Source organism: Centroberyx gerrardi, chromosome 19 (genome assembly GCF_048128805.1).
Source record: "Centroberyx gerrardi isolate f3 chromosome 19, fCenGer3.hap1.cur.20231027, whole genome shotgun sequence".
NCBI lineage: Eukaryota > Metazoa > Chordata > Actinopteri > Beryciformes > Berycidae > Centroberyx > Centroberyx gerrardi.
The window spans coordinates 25,769,708-25,786,350 of NC_136015.1; the positions used below are offsets into that span (position 1 = coordinate 25,769,708).

At 40.4% G+C, this 16,643-nt stretch overlaps 3 pseudogenes; 1 reads left to right on the top strand and 2 right to left on the bottom strand.

Annotated features, from left to right (window-relative positions):
* Window positions 1-2,807: 2,807 nt before the first annotated feature.
* On the bottom strand, window positions 2,808-5,337 carry LOC144542845 (Ig kappa-b4 chain C region pseudogene; annotated as a pseudogene).
* A 6,495-nt stretch (window positions 5,338-11,832) lies between these two features.
* On the bottom strand, window positions 11,833-14,332 carry LOC144542846 (Ig kappa-b4 chain C region pseudogene; annotated as a pseudogene).
* On the top strand, window positions 14,331-14,690 carry LOC144542925 (immunoglobulin kappa variable 3-20 pseudogene; annotated as a pseudogene).
* The last annotated feature ends 1,953 nt before the right edge of the window (window positions 14,691-16,643 follow it).

Here is a 16,643-nt window from a genome sequence, read left to right on the forward strand (position 1 = left end):
ACTGTAACTCACTTTACTCCTGCTTCAGTCAGAAAAACGTTGCAAAAAAGTTGCAATTAGTCCAAAATGTTAAAGCCAAACTTCTTACAGCTTCAAAAAAATAGTCAACACATCTCACTTCTCTTCATTGGCTATCAATCAATTTCCGGATTAATTTCAAAAGGCGCAGGCCCAGGCGGCGCCCGAGATCCTCAGACAGGGGCCTGTTGGTCGTTCCTCAATCTAGGATGAAAACAAAAGGTGATAAAGCTTTTTCCATCAGGGCCCCAAGACTGTGGAATGATCTGCCAGAGGAGATCAGGCTAGCCAACTCAGGATCCTTCTTTAAATCACTTTAAAAAACACTTTTTTAGGCTTGTTTTTACCTGAATTATGTAGCCTTTTGTTCTTCAAAATGCTTCTCGAGCTACTTTTACTCTCACTGTGAGTGATGCCTTGTTTTTAGATTTTAATATCTCTTATTGTCTTTTTATGTCTTTTAATGTATTTTATTGTCTTATCCTTTCTGAAGCACTTTGAAAAGTGCTATGTAAATAGTTATTATTATTATTATTATTATTTAATATCTGTTGATCAGTGGCTGTCCAGGCCTTTCAGAGTCACTGACACGCCGGCAGCACAATGATGATGTCACAGATTCTACTGCTGGGCACCCTGGGGCTCCTTGTTCAGGGTGAGACTCTCTTCTGAAAACTTTGCTTCAGGATGCAACCAGGTTTACCAGAATGATGTTCTGCTATGATGGAGAAACACTGAAACAACCAGCATTTACCTTCTTCCATCTATTCTCCATGTTAAAGAAATTCTACTCTTCTGTTTTGATATTGATCATCTTTCTCCAAGCTGTATTTGTCTCAATAACCCTTCTCCTCTTTTTCATATTTTCTAGATTCAACAGGAGAAATCATTCTGACTCAGTCTCCTGAATCTCAGTCTGTTGAACCAGGACAGACTGTCTCTATCAGATGTAAAGCCAGTACAAGTATGAGTACCCACCTCCACTGGTACCTTCAGAAACCTGGAGAAACTCCTAAACTTCTGATTAATTATGCTACAAACCGTCAGTCTGGGGTTTCCGATCGTTTTAGTGGGAGTGGATCTGGGACTGACTTCACTCTGACCATCAGTGGAGTCCAGACTGAAGATACAGGAGTTTACTACTGTCAGCAGGGTGGTTACAGCTAGCCGTTCACACAGTGATACAACGTCGTACAAAAACCTCCCTCAGCTGGAGAGGAACTGATCTGACTCAACAGCTGCAGAGAAACTAAAACAACAATGGTTTGTCCAAAAAGACAGTTTATAATAGAATATAATAATTATGTTTTCATCATGAAAACATTATTTTTAATGTTGTTTTAATGATTATGTTGATGAAACAGGGTTTGAAACAGGATCACTGTTACAGCGAATCTAACTTTATTCAAAGTCAGAGTTAAACACATTTTAAGTATAGAATTTCATAAAGCAAGATATTTTAATACAGATTATGAAACATTGATACTTTATTTGAAATTTTAAAGGATTTTCATTATTTAACTATGTTCAAGTTCAAACATACTGAGTATTTTTCAGACAAACTCAACAATCTCAAACTCTGCAGAATTATAAAAACAAAAGATCACAAAAGATAATTTAATGCATAGTTTTAATCAGATTAATACTGATTTCAATATAGGAGTTTTTTAGTCAAATGAACTGAGTACCTTTTATTCCAAAAGACTCCACAAACTCAAACTCATTACAATTGTCCAACAACAGAAAATACTATTTAATTCATTGTGTTATTCAATATTATTTCAATATATTATATTTTAATACAAACATACTGAGAGTCTTTAGCAAAACAATTCTCACAAGCTGACAGTTGATGTAATTTCCAGTGAACCAAAATGCAATTAATTTGACATTATTTATGAATTAGATATGTATTTTATTGGCTGTGTTTCTAAGCATATCCATCCATCTCTGTTGGTCTTTGACCTCTCCATGCTGACCTCCAACCTGTTGAAAGTCAATTTTACAACCATTCAGCTGTTCCTTCCTCAGCCTCTTAAACCAAGACTGGGAAGACTGGGAACACTAGGAAGACTGGTTCAGTCCAAACACAAACACACACTAGACTTGTTGTGCTCCATTCAGCCTCAGAAAACTGAACGACATTCTGTTAATGACAATTTTTCCTTTTAATTTTTTATAGTCTTCTAGCTTTTACTTAGAAAGGGGGACACACCAAGGGTGTCTGTTGTCATCCTTTTTATTTGCCTCAGTGCTTGAGCGCTTTGCAGAGACAGAAGGATGACATGTAAATATTTCATGTTATATCCCTCTATGCTGACGATATCCTGCTTTTTACTTACTTACTTTACTCCTGAAAATGCTCTTACTACTTTTGTAAATTTATTACAAAGATTCAGCATATTTTCTGGATACATTATAAATTTGACACAGGCAGAGGATTTACCAATAGGACACTTTAGTAATGAGGGATCATTGAGTTAAAACATTGGATTATCTATCTACATGTAACCATAGAGAGAAATTTCCAAACAATACATGAGAGCAATTTTACTGCAGTCATGCAAAGAGTGATAAGAAATGGAAATAAAAATTGTCTCCTTTCATCCTAACATCCACACCTAGCTCCAGCATATCTTTAGGATATAACAGGTAAACATAATCACTTTCATGTTTCTGTCACAGAGTTAATGAATAATATAATAATAATATCCATGGAAACACAGCTGAGTCGGTAAACAGATTTTTTAATTTTTAAAGATGTAATGAGTCTGGTGAGAGAGAGAAAAAGAGAGAGAGAGAGAGAGAGAAAGAGAGAGAGACTACAGTGCTGAGTGCAGACTGAGAGCAGTAGCAGAGTAAAACCAGTAGCAGAAGTCCCAGTGAGTCAGGTCAGGACTGGGAACACCGGTCTCTCCTCAGTGTCTCCGAGAGCGGAGACTGGGAGCCCTGGGTGGCCTCACAGGTCACAGAGCCCACCTTCCTCCACCGGTCTGCAGGGAGCCTCAGGGTGCTGCTCCAGCTGTAGCGGCCGTCCTTCTCCAGCACCCCGGGGCTCCTGCTCTCCTCCCAGCTGCTGCTGCTGCTGCTGCTGCCGTCCACCTTCCAGGCCAGCCTCCAGTCTGAGGGGAAGCCCTTGTTGGCCAGGCACATGAGCGTGGCCTTCCCCTGCTGCAGCTCCACGCTGGAGGGGGGCAGCACCGTCAGGGTGGGGATGACTCGACCCACTGAGAGAGAGAGAGAGAGAGAGAGAGAGAGAGAGAGAGAGAGAGAGAGAGAATAGATAAAACGTTCATACAGGGGAAAATAAACTGTAAATCCTATTGATTATAGGTGAACAAAATGGAGGGGAGAGGAGGCTGCTAGTTCTGAGGATCTTTCTCAGAAGACTCAGCAGTGGGAGAGATTGGATGAAACTGATCTTCAATGTTTCACTTCCCTCTCTGAGCTCAGGAACCATGAAAACAGACAGGCATCACTACTGAACCATGGCAACAGACAGGTTTCACTACTGAAGATAAAAACCACACACTCTTCCTCCAGTGCATACATTTTAATTATTAAACTGAAATGTCAGTGTTTGATAATTACAAATTATGCACGGGAGCAAGAGTGTGAGTCTTTTTACTTTTTATCTTCCAGACTTCTTTGCTGAAACCAGTAAGTCGTAAGATATGTTGTGCGTTTGCTCTACTCATTTAAGCAGGTTTCACTAATGAACCAGGGCAGCAAACAGGCTTCATGACTGAAAAAGGCAGTTACAGAAATAGTTTTGTCAACTCACCTAATTAATCCTTGTACTACAGTATGTGATTAAAATTATACATTGATATTATATGATATTCATTGACGCAAATGAAGATGTCGCATGTCATTAAAATTATTAGACTGATAGAATGTTTTAGTGAAACATATAATAAACTTAATAAATGCTTTGCAGAACAGGAGATTTTTTTTGGCAACAATAGGCTCTACATTTAAAAATTTCAAGAACATTTTCTTTCAGTCTTAAAGAGGAAGTCTTTGTCAATAGACAAAACGATAAAATCAAAATATTATTTACATTAACCAAATCCATTTTGTAGAAAAAACTTAAATAACAAGAATCTACAAACAGTTAAAAATAATTTTTAGTGCAACCAAAGTTGCCAGTTTTTCATTAGTGTGGTTTTAGTTTATATTCGGAGACATGAAGAGTTTAGTGATCGCTGAAATAATATTAAAACCAAATCTAAACAGCAATATCTTTAAGTAAGGCCTACATTTATTAAATGAAAATAGAATGAATATTGAATATGAGCTCATGGAGAAATTAAAGATACTTACAGTCAACATCCAGTCTGGTTCCTCCACCAAAAGTCCTCCACAGTGATACAAACTCATTGAGCCGCCGTACAAAAACCTCTCACTCTAGAGAGACACGGCTCTCTCACTTTGACAACAACAAACTCACCAAAATCAGGCTGAATTTGTAAAATCTTGCTAGTTGACATAATAACTAGAAAACCGATCAAACTATGCTAAAAATTTCCAACATTTGTCACTTTTGGTTTATATATTTTTAAATTTATTATTTTATTTGGTAGTGATATTTATTTATCTAACAATAAACCACAACAAGACAGTATAAATTGTTAAAAGGGCCTTTTTTAATATATCCACCCAAGACTAGCTTAGATCTATTCTTAGTCAAGAGTTTGTTAAATTGATTGATCCATTTAGAAACAGCATCATCAGAGTAATCCAAGTCCCTGTTGGAGTCAGTCAGAGCATTTCCATAGAGAGCCACTTTGCATCAGCAGCACCATGCTCCAGTGCTCTGGGAGAGTTTATAGTCCTGAGAGTTGAACACTGGATGACTGACAGCTGTCCTTCATGACAACAGAAGCCACAGAAATCCTCCTCATCAAAACATGACTTTGATCTCCATCCTCATCTGGACTCTCCTCTGCTGCTGCTTCACAGGTAAAGTCCAGAGAATCAAACTCCTCTCCTCTATGAACATCCGTCCCTCTGAAATGAAGCGGAGAAAACGATGACGGTGGTTTATGTTTTTGTCTCTGTATCCTCAGAGTCCAGAGGCCAGGTCACAGTGACTCAGCCTGGAGCAGTGAGGTCTGCTCCGGGAGGCTCCGTCACCATCAGCTGTCGAACCAGTCCCAAGGTTTATAATTCGGGCAGCACCCATCTTTTATCCTGGTACCAACAGAGAAATGGAGAAACTCCTAAAGTCCTCATTTACTATGCTAATCAGAGAGCACCAGGGATTCCAGGTAGTATTACAGGCAGTGGATCAGGGACTGACTTCACTCTGACCATCAGTGGAGTCCAGGCTGAAGATGCAGCAGTTTACTACTGTCAGAGTTACCACTATATCAACAGTCAGCATCTGTTCACACAGTGATAAAGCGTCGTACAAAAACCTCCCTCAGTCAGACTGAACTGACTGCTGCAGCTGGAAGCTACTGCAGGAACTGATACAGTTCACTGAGGACACACACACACACACACACACACACACACACACACACACACACACACACACACACACACACACACACACACACACACACAATTGAGAATTGATGATTTTATTCATAGTGTCTCTACCAGTTTTCCTTCTGAAGTTAAAACAGCCCACCTCCCACCTCAACAACCTGAAAGTTCCCCCAAATGAAGAGGACAGTTACTGTGAAGAAGCCCAATCAGACCCATTAAAAGCACAACAACATCTAGCAAAGTAAGCTGTCCTGATGCCGACCCCCAAACCACTGCTGAATGATCCAAACAGCTTATCCACGCTGGTCCTGGAATATCTGGACTGTCAGGATCCAAACAGATCAGGAGGATCATTCAGTCAACTGGATCAGGAAGCCTTATTTAGATAGAGGAAAGTCAAGAGAGTCTTTACATTGTCATCTCAGATAAAGGCAGAATGGTAGACTGTTTCAATAAGCATTTTGTTAGGGTTGGTCATGCCTTTGTAGCTGCCACGCTCACTCCTACTGTCAGCCCTGCTGACTCAGTTTCGAGCACTGGTCCTCTCCCCCAGACACCCTCCACTTCTCCTTCCAGCCAGTGCAGGAGAATGAGGTGCTTGGGGAGCTGCTCAAACTGGATCCTTATAAATCAGCTGGGCTGGATGCTCTAGACCCTTTCTTCTTGAAGTTAGTGGCTCATATTACCTCAGCTCCCATCACCTTTTTGTTCAACCTCTCCCTGCAGACCTATAAATTCCCCCAGGACTGGAAATCTGCTGCTGTCATCCCACTCTTCAAGGGAGGCGACAAGTTAGACCTCAGTTGTTACAGGCCCATATCCATCTTGCCTTGCCTCTCCAAAGTCTTTGAGAAATTGGTCAACAAACAGCTCACCCACCACCTGGAGTCCCACAGTATTCTCACCATCATGCAGTCTGGCTTTAGAACCGGCTATGGGTGTGTCTCTGCAACACTTAAAGTGTTAAACGACATCATATGTGCCATCGACTGTGTGGCTGTATTTATTGACCTGGCAAAGGCTTTTGATTCTGTGGACCACTGTATCCTGCTTGACAGGCTCAAGGACATAGGATTCACAGAGGAATGTCTGGCATGGTTCAACAGCTACTTCTCTGGTCGTGTACAGTCTGTGAGAGCTGAGGGTTTCCTGCCTGACACACTGTCCCTGTCCATGGGTGTCCCTCAGGGGTCCATTCTAGGTCCAACCCTATTCAAGATCTACATAAATAATGTTGCTCATGCTGCTGGCAGCTCTCACATCCACCTGTATGCTGACGACACCATTTTGTACACATCCAGCCCCTCCCTGAACACTGCCCTGACTTCCCTGCAGCACAGCTTCAACAGTATCCAATACGTCTTCTCCAACCTTCACCTTCTCCTAAATACTAAAAAAACAAAATGCATGGTCTTCAACCGGAACCTACCCCAAGTCGCCTGCCCCCTCAAAATCTCCTCCCTGGATGGGTCAGAACTTGAATTCGTCAACTCCTATAAATACCTGGGTATCTGGCTCGACAGTTCACTCTCCTTTCAAACTCACATCAACACGCTGTCAGAGCAAGAATTGGTTTCCTGTACTGTAATAAAGCATCTTTCACCCATTCTGCAAAGCACACCCTGGTTAAGATGACCATTCTCCCAATCCTGGATTATGGTGACTTAATCTACAGGATTGCCCCCAAAAACCTTCTCAATAAACTGGACGTCATCTACCACACTGCCATCCGCTTTGTCACCGGTGCCCCTTTCAACATTCATCACTGTAACCTGTATTCTCTAGTCAACTGGTCATCACTCCATACCAGGCGGCAAATCCACTGGTATCAGTTCATTTATAAAACTATCACTGGCAAAACCCCCCCATACCTCCGCTCACTACTCAATATCTCCATCAGTAACCGCAATTTACGTTCTGGCAAATTCATTATTATGGTCATTCCTAAAGTCCGCACCTCCTTTGGCCGTCACTCATTCCAGTTTGCCGCTCCTAGTGACTGGAATGAGTTGCAGAAGATGCTAAAACTCCACACCTTCATTCCGTTACCCTCCTTTAATAACTCATTACAAGCGATAGTTTCTGATCACTGCACCTGCTTTTGACTTTTGGTCCATAGTACATAGATTTTTGTTGTTGTATATACTGTATATATTGTGATGTCTTAAATTTGACTAATGTTGTTATATACTTGCTGTATTTATGTGTTAATGTCTTGCACCGACTTGCCTTCTGTTTCTGCCTCTTGGCCAGAAAGAAATTGGTTCTCAATTGACTTATCTGGTTAAATAAAGGTGAAGTCTTTTTCTTGAAGGAAGGGAATAGTTGGGTGAACACATGTATCTATTGTACAGACACTGAGTCAGGCCAGAAGAGGGGAATGTGGTGTCAGACTGTAGAAGGAAACCTTGGCATCAGAAAACAAGGCAACAGTAAACATGTCGTCCCACATGAATTACGAAGTCCCCACCTCAGCCAATCACCTTGTTTTGAGCTGTAATTGTTCTTTTGCCCTTGGGTCAATCAATGTACTTTTGAATGCTGGAGTGCAGCAGATAGATGCATTAGTTTCCCAAGTTTTATCAAAATCATATCAGTGATATCTAAAATGTTGTGTGTGACACATGGATGAGTGAACAAACCAGGTAATGTGTTCCCCCTTCAGCTGATCAGTGTAATTTTGAAAATGTGAGAATGCAGTGGTCAGATGCATCATTCCCCCAAATTTCCCCCAAAAAGCAAAATCCAACAAGTAAACAAACATTGTAATGCCCTCCTTACTCCAGCACAATTTGAAAATTCCAGAATGTTGTAATGAGACGCATCATTTCTTTAAATTTCCTGAAATTCTGATCAGCAGCGTCTGAAATATTGTGCGTGACGTACAATTAAACTAAGTTTATAGTGCCCCCCTGAGGCTGACCAATGTAATTATGGAAATGCTGGAATGGAGCAATAACATGCATCATCAACTGAGGTTTCATCAAAACCAATCAGTGGCATCTGAGATATTGTGCATGATGGACGGACGGTCAAATGTACCGTCCTTAGTCCTTCCTCTTTACAGTCCTTCCTCCAATTTCATTTTGGGGAACCATAAAGCCAAGCCACGGGATTTAAAGACTAACTCCAAAAACAGGGAAACTCCTGAAGACATGGGAAACTCATTTGAAAGCAGTTTTTAAATCAGAGTTGCCGACAAAATAAAAACAAATACAACCCATTAAAATAAACAATGAAGATGCCAGGTTTTAATTTAAAAAGGAATTGTAGAAGAATCATAAAGTCAAAAACAAGAGGAATAGATAAAAACAAATTAAAAGCCTGTGTGTAATAAATAGTGTTTCTATCCTGATGGGAGTGTGGGAGTGGTCTCTTCTAGGATGACAACGCTCTGACACTTTATTAAGACCTTCTATTAATCTCATGAACATGAGGATCATTTAAATAGTCAATGCTCCCAGCACTGAGGGGGAAACACCATGATATGCTCAGGACAGCTACAGTTCACTGACTCTGTGTGTGTGTGTGTGTGTGTGTGTGTGTGTGTGTGTGTGTGTGTGTGTGTGTGTGTTTGCATATCAGTCCTGCCTCTCTGCTCTCCACCTGTTAAGAGGCCAGTGTTGATCAGTGGCTGTCCAGGCCTTTCAGAGCCACTGACACGCCGGCAGCACAATGATGATGTCACAGATTCTACTGCTGGGCACCCTGGGGCTCCTTGTTCAGGGTGAGACTCTCTTCTGAAAACTTTGCTTCAGGATGCAACCAGGTTTACCAGAATGATGTTCTGCTATGATGGAGAAACACTGAAACAACCAGCATTTACCTTCTTCCATCTATTCTCCATGTTAAAGAAATTATACTCTTCTGTTTTGATAATGATCATCTTTCTCCAAGCTGTATTTGTCTCAATAACCCTTCTCCTCTTTTTCATATTTTCTAGATTCAACAGGAGAAATCATTCTGACTCAGTCTCCTGAATCTCAGTCTGTTGAACCAGGACAGACTGTCTCTATCAGATGTAAAACCAGTTCAGATGTTAGTACCTACCTACACTGGTACCTTCAGAATGCTGGAAAATCTCCTAAACTTCTGATTTATCAAGCTACAAACCGTCAGTCTGGGGTTTCAGATCGTTTTAGTGGGAGTGGATCTGGGACTGACTACACTCTGACCATCAGTGGAGTCCAGACTGAAGATACAGGAGTTTACTACTGTCAGCAGGATTACAGCTCGTTCACACAGTGATACAACGTCGTACAAAAACCTCCCTCAGCTGGAGAGGAACTGATCTGACTCAACAGCTGCAGAGAAACTAAAACAACAATGGTTTGTCCAAAAAGACAGTTTATAATAGGATATAATAATTATGTTTTCATCATGAAAACATTCTTTTTAATGTTGTTTTAATGATTATGTTGATGAAACAGGGTTTGAAACAGGATCACTGTTACAGCGAATCTAACTTTATTCAAAGTCAGAGTTAAACACATTTTAAGTATAGAATTTCAACTGTCATAAAACAAGATATTTTAATACAGATTATGAAACATTGATACTTTATTTGAAATTTTAGAGGATTTTCATTTTTTAACTATGTTCAAGTTCAAACATACTGAGTATTTTTCAGACAAACTCAACAATCTCAAACTCTGCAGAATTACAAAAACAAAAGATCACAAAAAATCATTTCATGCATAGTTTTAATCAGATTAATACTGTTTTCAATATAGGAGTTTTTTAGTCAAATGAACTGAGTACCTTTTATTCCAAAAGACTCCACAAACTCAAACTCATTACAATTGTCCAACAACAGAAAAGACTATTTAATTCATTGTGTTATTCAATATTATTTCAATGTATTATATTTTAATACAAACATACTGAGAGTCCTTTAGCAAAACAATTCTCACAAGCTGACAGTTGATGTAATTTCCAGTGAACCAAAATGCAATTAATTTGACATTATTTATGAATTAGATATGTATTTTATTGGCTGTGTTTCTAAGCATATCCATCCATCTCTGTTGGTCTTTGACCTCTCCATGCTGACCTCCAACCTGTTGAAAGTCAATTTTACAACCATTCAGCTGTTCCTTCCTCACCCTCTTAAACCAAGACTGGGAAGACTGGGAAGACTGGTTCAGTGCAAACACAAACACACACTAGACTTGTTGTTCTCCATTCAGCCTCAAGTCAGAAATGTGAACAACATTCTGTCAATGATGATGTTTCCTTTGAATTTTTAGGGAAGACTTCATGAAATGGATATAATTACTACATCATGTCCCCCAGGCCTCAGTATTTACAAATGGGTTACAATCTTCTAGCTTTTACTTGGACAGGGGGAAACATCAAGGGTTTCCTTTGTCACCACATGTTTTTGCCTAAGTGCTTGAACCCTTTGCAGAGACAGAACACTGACATGTAAATATTTCAGGGGTCAAAACTGGAGATCACACTCATGTTATATCACTTTATGCTGATGTTATCCTGCTCTTTATTTCTAATCCTGAAATTTCTCATACTACTTTTGTAGATTTATTACAAAGATTCAGCATATTATATGGATCAGGATAAAATTGACAACATCCTAAGCCTTACCAATTGGACACTTTGGTAATGAAGGATTATTAGATTAAAACATTGTATTGCCTATGTAGGTGTAACCATACAGAGACATTTGCAAACAATAAATGAGAGTAATGATGAAAATAGTCTCCTTTCATCCTCACATCCACACCTAGCTCCTGCCTATCTTTAGGAAACTACTTGTAAACACAGTCACTGTCATGTTGCACTCACAGAGTTAATGACTGTGTGACAATATATTACATAAACCCATAATTTCTTCTTAAATCATCACCAGTATTTATAAAATCCTAGTCACTTTATCCTGAGATGAGCTCAGGCTCTGTGGATTTAATTGAACCACTGTTACTATTAAGACAGCATTTTATTTTTATTGTTTTAACATATCAAATATATCAGCATTACTGTGTGTGTGTGTGTGTGTGTGTGTGTGTGAGAGAGAGAGAGAGAGAGAGAGAGAGAGAGAGAGAGAGAGAGAGAGAGAGAGAGAGAGAGACTACAGTGCTGAGTGCAGACTGAGAGCAGTAGCAGAGATATGTGAGAAGAGAATTACATAATCCCATCTTTCCTTCTCAGATCATCACCAGCATTTATAAAATCGTAGCAAATTTACCCTGAGACAAGTTCAGTCTTTGAATGGAACCACTGTTACCATTAAGACAGCATCATAAGACATCTGTTATTTTTATAATAATATCCATGGAAACAACTGATTTGGTGAAAAGATCTTTATTGTCTTAACATATCAAAAATAGCGGCTTTACTGCAATCAAGAAAACAATACTATTTAAAGATGTAATGACTCCGGAGAGAGAGTGATAGAGAGAGAGAGAGAGAGAGAGAGAGAGAGAGAGAGAGAGAGAGAGAGAGAGAGAGAGACTGCAGTGCTGAGTGCAGACTGAGAGCAGTAGCAGAGTAAAACCAGTAGCAGAAGTCCCAGTGAGTCAGGTCAGGACTGGGAACACTGGTCTCTCGTCAGTGTCTCCGAGAGCGGAGACTGGGAGCCCTGGGTGGCCTCACAGGTCACAGAGCCCACCTTCCTCCACTGCTCTGCAGGGAGCCTCAGGGTGCTGCTCCAGCTGTAGCGGCCGTCCTTCTCCAGCACCCCGGGGCTCCTGCTCTCCTCCCAGCTGCTGCTGCTGCTGCTGCTGCCGTCCACCTTCCAGGCCAGCCTCCAGTCTGAGGGGAAGCCCTTGTTGGCCAGGCACATGAGCGTGGCCTTCCCCTGCTGCAGCTCCACGCTGGAGGGGGGCAGCACCGTCAGGGTGGGACGGACATCACCTAGGAGACACCGATCAGCTTAGAGGACAGGAAGGCTGCGGCTGTCAATCAATCACCGGGCGGTTTGACACCTTTACTGTGTGAGAGTCCATTTTCCCCTTTAAGGACTTTCTGTCAGATGCTTTTTATGCTCCACCAGTCACTCACTCACACATTGTTTCACTTCCCTTTAAGAAGCCTCTCATGCATATCAGCACAGAAAGAGTCCTCATATGACCACGAATATATCAAACTACATAATAAAAGGAGTACAGATTTGGATACATTTTAAAGTTTCTCATCTAAATCAGCAAACATTTCTAACTGTATTTTAAATTGAACTAGAAACTGGAAAAATTGCAAACAAATTGGATTACAAATACATTTTTAAATAGGATTTTTTTCTTGAGGTTTGTTGAAACATAACTCTGTGTTTCTGTAAAGTATAACCTAAAAACAAATCATAACCATAAAATTAGAAAATGTCGAAATAGCTTTTGAAACCGTACGCCTACTTGAAGCGACGAAATAAGACATTTGTCTACATTTTCAAATATTCACAAGTTGTCAACAATCATTTAAGTGAAAATTGAAGATTAAAAAGCAATTTTGGAAAGTAGTAATGTTTTTCATTCATCTTTTCTAAAGGTCAAGTTGTTGACTTTTCACAGTATGTCTACAATGTGTAAAAACAAAAGTGTAGTCAAGCAGCTGTAAGTTACACTCCATGGTTAAGGAGAGAAACAGAGAAAAGAAAGCTAACTGTAAGTGATGTAAGTCAACACACTGGATATTTATATCTACTTCTAAAATTCAGACACAGGAATAAAAGCCTTAATAAATTATATGATGTTTAAAATTTGTGCAGAAACTTACTTCCAACATCCAGTCTGGTTCCTCCACCAAAAGTGTACCACAGTGATACAAACTCATTGAGCCGCCGTACAAAAACCTCTCACTCTAGAGAGACACGGCTCTCTCACTTTGTCAAACAAAACTAAAACTACAAGCCCTCAAGAAGCAACTTTAGATTAATCGTTAGGAATACATACTTTCTCCTCTGGCCCAAGTCTCATAATTATTAAATTGGCCATTTGGATTCATTTAATTAAATTGTTTGTTCATTGGTGAAAGGAATTTCTCATTTACAAAATACACATCAACATAGAAAATTGAATATGTAGCTTTCTAAATTACACTGAATATGTAACAAATTAAAATGTAGCTCATGGATTACGGAAAACATGAGATAGGTTACTTACTTCCAACATCCAGTCTGGTTCCTCCACCAAAAGTCCACCACAGTGATACAAACTCATTGAGCCGCCGTACAAAAACCTCTCACTCTAGAGAGACACGGCTCTCTCACTTTGACAACAACAAACTCACCAAAATCAGGCTGAATTTGTAAAACCTAGCTAGCTCATGTAATAACTAGCTAAATTATCACAAATAGCACAACATTCCTACATTAATTATTTTTGGTTTGTATACTGTTAAATTTGTCTGGCAGTGATATTTATTTCTCTAGCAGTGAACTTAAACAAGACAAAATAAATTCTTGAAAAACACTTGTTTATAGACATCAAGTCAAATCTACATATTAATTACATTGGATGCATTGTTAATCAAGAGTTTGTTAAATTGATTGATCCATTTAGAAACAGCATCATCAGAGTAATCCAAGTCCCTGTTGGATTTCCATAGAGAGCCACTTTGCATCAGCAGCACCATGCTCCAGTGCTCTGGGAGAGTTTATAGTCCTGAGAGTTGAACACTGGATGACTGACAGCTGTCCTTCATGACAACAGAAGCCACAGAAATCCTCCTCATCAAAACATGACTTTGATCTCCATCCTCATCTGGACTCTCCTCTGCTGCTGCTTCACAGGTAAAGTCCAGAGAATCAAACTCCTCTCCTCTATGAACATCCGTCCCTCTGAAATGAAGCGGAGAAAACCATGACGGTGGTTTACGTTTTTGTCTCTGTATCCTCAGAGTCCAGAGGCCAGGTCACAGTGACTCAGCCTGGAGCAGTGAGGTCTGCTCCGGGAGGCTCCGTCACCATCAGCTGTCGAACCAGTCAGAGTGTTCATGGTGGTAGCTATTTAGCCTGGTACCAACAGAGAGATGGAGAAGCTCCTAAACTTCTCATTTACTATGCTAATCTGAGAGCATCAGGGATTCCAGATCGTTTTACAGGCAGTGGATCAGGGACTGACTTCACTCTGACCATCAGTGGAGTCCAGGCTGAAGATGCAGCAGTTTACTACTGTCAGAGTTTCCACATTATCAACAGTCAAGCTCTGTTCACACAGTGATAAAACGTCGTACAAAAACCTCCCTCAGTCAGACTGAACTGACTGCTGCAGCTGGAAGCTACTGCAGGAATTGATACAGTTCACTGAGGACACACACACACACACACACACACACACACACACAGAGAGAGAGAGAGAGAGAGAGAACTTGTCTGTTGAGCAATTATAATAATAATAATAATAATAATAACTTTATTTATATAGCACTTACTAAAAATAGAGTTACAAAGTGCTTTACAAAGACTAGAGTAACAATCAGAAAAACAACAGAAAGTAAGAATTGAATTAAAACAACATGAAATATGCAAATGTAAAAACAAAAGAACACAAAAGCAATGAATCAGGTTTTAAAAGCAAGTCTCAAAAAGTGAGTTTTAAGAAGGGATTTGAAGGAGGCCGCTTTGCCCTCCTGATATCCTCAGGCAGGCAGTTACAATGGGAAGGGGCCCTAATAGCAAAAGCACGACCACCTAGTGTCTTCAGCCTCCACCTAGGAACTGCCAGAAGGGCCTTGCCGGAGGATCTCAGGCTGCCCTCTGGTTCATACGGGGTTAAAAGGTCTGTGATGTCAGAGGGAGCTAGACCGAGCCGTGCTTTGAAAGTAATCAATAAAATCTTCAAATCGATTCTAAAACTAATGAGTAGCCAATGAAGAGAGGCTAAGATTGGGGTGATGTGTTCTGTTCTTCTTGTACAAGTTAAAAGCCTGGCTGATGCATTTTGGACTAATTGTAAATGTAAAAGGTTTTTCTTATTGAGGGTGGAGTATAAAGAAATGCAGTAATCTAGGCGGGAAAAAATAAAAACGTGGATAACTGGGAGCTTCATTTAGAGCACAGTCGTCTTTTGGTTTAAGCCAGGTCCGCATCAGGAGGTCTACATTTTGTGAAGTGATTAAATCACTGCAGATAAAAGATTGTTCAAGGATCTCACTTTCTGTAACATTAACTTGATAGCAACAGTTTTTGAAGCAACTGCAGTTGTGTTTTGGAGGGGGATACTGATCAGATTAGCTGGATTTACAGACCTGAAACCTGGCCTCAACATAGTGCTGGTATGTCTAACCCTACTAATGAACACTAGGATATGAATGGGATGGGATAGGGGTTCAGGGTCAACATCATTAGGGGGTGGATAACTACTGTCTCTTATCCTGCCATTTTGATGTGGTTCATAGTGTCTCTACCAGTTTTCCTTCTGAAGTTAAAACAGCCCACCTCCCACCTCAACAACCTGAAAGTTCCCCCAAATGAAGAGGACAGTTCCAGTGAAGAAGCCCAATCAGACCCATTAAAAGCACAACAACATCTAGCAAAGTAAGCTGTCCTGACAAAGGCAGGAGATCCTATCCATGTTGTCATCATTGTCTCTAAAGCACAGTGAGCATGTCAGAAACCTGGGTGTTATTATGGACGCCAATCTTAACTTCCAGCATCACATCACCAATATTACGAGGACAGCCTTTTACCATTTAAAAAACATTTCCAAACTTAGGAGCTTCCTGTCCCAGTCTGACTCTGAAAAACTGGTCCATGCATTTATTTCCAGCAGATTAGATTACTGTAATGCCCTTTTTGCAGGACTTCCCAAAAAGACAGTAGGTAGGCTCCAGCTCATCCAGAATGCTGCAGCCAGAGTGCTAACTGGGACTAGGAAAATAGAACACATTACTCCTGTACTGAGAACACTTCACTGGCTCCCGGTACAGTATACAATTGATTTCAAAGTATTACTGCTTGTTTACAAGGCCCTAAATGGTTTTGCTCCTAAATACATTTCCGACCTGCTCACCGGCATGCGCACGCAGCGACCGGCAGTGAGAGTTTGGCGTCCTCGTGTTGGTGTTTTATACTTGTTTTGAAGGTTTTATGTGTCCTTCCCAACCACTCAGCTGTTCCATCTCCATCCTCTCAAACCAAGACTGGGAAGACTGGGAAGACTGGTTCAGTACAA